At 36.8% G+C, this 4,547-nt stretch overlaps 1 pseudogene; it reads right to left on the bottom strand.

The window, feature by feature from the left end:
- Positions 1–369: 369 nt before the first annotated feature.
- Positions 370–2,014, bottom strand: LOC118399745 (transcription factor HES-5-like; annotated as a pseudogene).
- Positions 2,015–4,547: the final 2,533 nt, after the last annotated feature.

The following is a 4,547-nucleotide window of genomic DNA, read 5'->3' as shown; positions in this document are numbered from 1 at the left end:
TGATCACTTACATCTCTATAGTTCATTACACCTTTACTACAACAAGATATGATATGACTGTTATATTTTATATAAAAACAATGACAGTAAAATAATCATTTTTGACGAGAAATGTCTCTTAACTTTGATATTACTCTGTAGATTTTCAATGAAGCACCTAGAGATAAAAATGAATATATTGATTAAATTGAGTGTTGCATTCCAATGCAGTCAATATAATTTCTGCATAGTCTTGGGTCATCATTCTTATTCCATTTGAATCAGCCACTTATTCTATGTGGAGTTTCATAAATCAGTAATTTAACCATTTAATGTTGGAGGATTGTATTGGTCAAGAAAAGAATGAAGCAACAGACAAAAATATTTCATTTGATGATTTGTGTATTTATTCAGACTGACTCACTGAGTCACATCATTGAATACCTTAATTTAAGGTAAATATTTCAAGAGAAATACAGTGATTAAACATCACAACAAGAACTTGAACAAATCTCCAAGATATGATACTCTATCAGAGTACAGGATACAAAGTTACTGTCTTTATGAAAGACAACATAATTGTTTAAAATAAACAAGGGTTTTTCAATTAGACATTTCTTTCTCCCATTTGCAATAAACACATTATTCAAATAACATGATTGATCATTTCACAAATGAAGTTCGATCTTTAAACAAATAAAATATTGTTAATCACAGAGTGATGATTGCAGGTATAATACCCAGTTTGGGTAAATAATCCTCACGGAGGAACATTGATGCTGTAGCTCAAGTTGATCAATATCAAATATATAACTGATACATGCTTCACAGAAGATGCTCAATACAAAGTCAATATGACGATATCACTACACAAATGTAGTGGCAATAGGTTTATGTCTTATACATTTTGACCTTTAAACAGATCAGTCATAGATAATCACAAACAGACTGATTATATAATATCTATTGTGGGTGAAAAGTTCTCATGGAGGAGCATTAAAGGTATTGTTGATCATGAATATAAAAACAAGATTAATATAATCAACACGTTTCACAAAACATTAACGTTATTTCAATTATCGATTTGATCATTTTCTCAGAGAACGTTAACTTGTTCAGTACAACTTTAATTAAACGTCTCACAGCAAGACTTTAAAAACTCCTGCATAAGCAGAAGATGAAGAATATATTTTATTATACTCATTACTGTCCATGAAATTAATCTTAGACCAACATGGTCCATCCGTTGTGTTTGTCTGAGTGGAGCTCCAGTCTGTGGGTCTCTACCAGGGCCTCCAGGGGGCGATGTTTACTGGACTCTTCTCTTTGCTGATGCTGTGCTGGGCTGGGGAGCTTAGCTGAGGACGGTCAATCTCCCTCCTGTTCTTATCAGAGGATGGCTGCAGGCACTGGAAGTGGTTTAGCAGTCTTCTCTGGGACTGTGACTTCTGCTCATCTTTAGACAGGAAGTGAACAATCTCATGGACACACCTGGAGTAACCCTGATTGACAGGTGCTGAGCAGGAGGAGGTGCTCACTGGCTGGTTCTGTTGCTGTCGTCTCAGGAAGCAAACTGTCATCTCAAGGATGTCGGCTTTGTCCAGCTTGGAGTCGGGCTGCTGGTTGAGGATCTCTGGAACCAGGAGAGACTTGAGCTGCTCAATGCTGTTGTTGATACGATCTCTGCGTAACTTCTCCACCACTGGCTTTCTTAGCTGCAAGAAGAGATAAGGAGAGGCATTAATAACCTTATTCTGGTGTATGACATTATTGAAGCAGATTAACAATCAATCAATACAATTGAATAAATGTCATTGAATTTGAATCTTCAATTTACCTTGTTTGTCAGAGTCAGGTGCTCCTTAAGAGTAGATCATAGCTGAAGTGATTGTAGGTACCATGGCTGGATCTCTGTGCTGTAGAGGTCTGTGTAGAGAGAATCTGATCTCTACTGGCTTCATCTCTCCTATATATTGTCCCAAATCTGCATATGAATGTGTGGGTCTTGGGCTTGTTGGAGTTTCTCACAGTCTGTAGCCAATGGGAGAGCTTGGGAGAACAGTGAGGAGTGTGGAGCTGCCACATGCTCAGTGTTCTTATTGCTGGGGGACAATGGTCACGTCTCAGGGGAACAGGTGGAGGGGTGGGGGTGATGGAGAGTGACTGACAGAGCGCTGTGTGAATCTGGGAAAGTGGTGACCCCTAGATCTGCTACCTGATGTTGGCATCAATGACACTAACAGAGCACACGCTCAACATTACAACTTACAGGTGTGAGACTGACACTGATTCTCTAAAGAAAAGGATAGTGTTATTAATCTGCACCTGTAAGGACATTGTTGAATGTAATATTCTGTATCCAAGCTTCATCACTGACTTAGAAACATTTTATTCTCTCCATGGATATGACTTCTGAAGTTAATTAACGACTCTACAATATGGTTTTACTTCACACATACCGGTAGTTACATTTAACAATATGATGATGTGTGACAATGTTTCACAATTTTAATTCCTGGTTATTTTATGCATGTTTGTATTTTCAGTCAGTCAGAATGTTTGGGAATATATAAGCTTTTAGTCAACATTAACAGGTGAGTGGATAGATACCAGGATAATGTATACCTTGGTTTTCAGTATTTTAGGGGTCATCAGTATCAATAGCAAGGATGCTCTTAAATCGGTATTAGTAGTTATAAGGTCAAGCATTCTGGAGGTCAAACGTAGCAGATGTGTCCTCTGTCTTGAGGCCACTGGTCAGTGTGAGTAGAGAGCTGATCTGAGTTTCCCACACTGAGTCCTGTGTGCTGTGATCAATGCATTACAAAAGCTGCTCCGTGGCCATTAGTGACGGCTATTGACTCTGTGTTGTACTAAAGACAGAGGCTGACATCACGGACCTTCTGGATTCTGGAGGGAAAGATCAGCACTGGCAAGATTATACTAACAGGACATACCTTTATGAATACATGTTCATCCTTTAATGGTATAAAACACATGATTTTGAGAACTCTGCTGAAAATTATTGTCTGTGAATTGTTTCATTATAAATCGACAAAGGGTTAACTTTTGTATGACTAATTTGAATTGAAAGCTGTTCTTTGTTTATCATACAAATCACTAAACTACATACATTTACTGAATAAAACCAAGTCTATAATCATGATAGAAAAAGCCTATCATAACTTGGGTAAATAAATCAGAATTTGCTTTATTTAATAATTATTGCATTTCCCTCCTAAGAAAGAGTAAGAAATAACCCAAAATGCCCCTTCCCACCCATTCTATCCCCTTAACAATAGAAGTGTGCCTATTCACCATAGAGATTCACAGGTGCTGGTGGGACTGATGAGGACACTAAACTGTGAATCTGCTCTCCAGAGCTTTCCCACACGTTTCCCATTGAGAGAGCTTCCACTAAACAACACAACTGTGCCTTGTTAAATGCTAATTCATCTCTACACAAGCAGTTCCTATCAATCCCTCGGGGGTGAAGCTCAATACACAAATATGTATCCTAAGCAACAGATCATCAATTCAGGCTCTAATTGTATGTTTAGACAAAGAAATATCATGTTTTCAACCATGCCCCACATACAAACAGCATGAAAACATCTTTAATTGCATTCATCTTGAAGAAGGGGTAAGTACTGCCTAAAAGTGCTTTCAAAATGCAAAAAAAATGATATCTTGATCTTTTTTTTTAAACATACAGTATGTTTTAGCAGATTTCTAAATTCAAGACCCAAATAGTAAACATTAAATGTGGGATTATCAGAAATATATCCATTGATTTCCCATAGAGACACAGTCCCCCACTCTAACCTCTGACAGTCCAGGGTCGAGGTCCCAGTCTATTGTACTGAAGGGGCCCTGTGAGTGAATTCTCCTCGGTTTCCCACATTCTCTCCATTCACTGCTTTCAATGGAGGAACAATAGAAGTGTGTCTTATTACACATCACATTAGCTATTGAGTTTGAGGGGCACAGCTGCTCTAAACATTTAAAGCATTAAGATGACAGTACTAGTTTTTGCCCAACACCTGGAATCACTGATATATTATGACTAAACTAAAATAATTGATCACATTCTGAAACATTGAAAATACATTTATTTAAAACAGGTGCATCAATAAAAAACACATGAGTCATGTCTCCTAAGGAAGTCAGAATGATGATCACTTACATCTCTATGGTTCATTACACCTTTACTACAACAAGATATGATATGACTGTTATATTTTATATAAAAACAATTACTGTAAAAATAATCATGTTTGACGAGAAATGTCTCTTAACTTTGATATTACTCTGTACATTTTCAACGAAGCACCTAGAGATAAAAATGAATATATTGATTCAATTGAGTGTTGCATTCCAATGCAGTCAATATAATTTCTGCATAGTCTTGGGTCATCATTCTTATTGCATTTGAATCAGCCACTTATTCTATGTGGAGTTTCATAAATCAGTAATTTAACCATTTAATGATGTTGGAGGATTGTATTGGTCAAGAAAAGAATGAAGCAACAGACAAAAATATTTCATTTGATGATTTGTGTATTTAT

This window comes from Oncorhynchus keta, chromosome 21 (genome assembly GCF_023373465.1).
Source record: "Oncorhynchus keta strain PuntledgeMale-10-30-2019 chromosome 21, Oket_V2, whole genome shotgun sequence".
NCBI classification, from domain to species: Eukaryota; Metazoa; Chordata; class Actinopteri; order Salmoniformes; family Salmonidae; genus Oncorhynchus; species Oncorhynchus keta.
The sequence above is the reverse complement of the archived record's forward strand: the minus strand, read 5'-3'. Positions and strand labels throughout refer to the sequence as shown.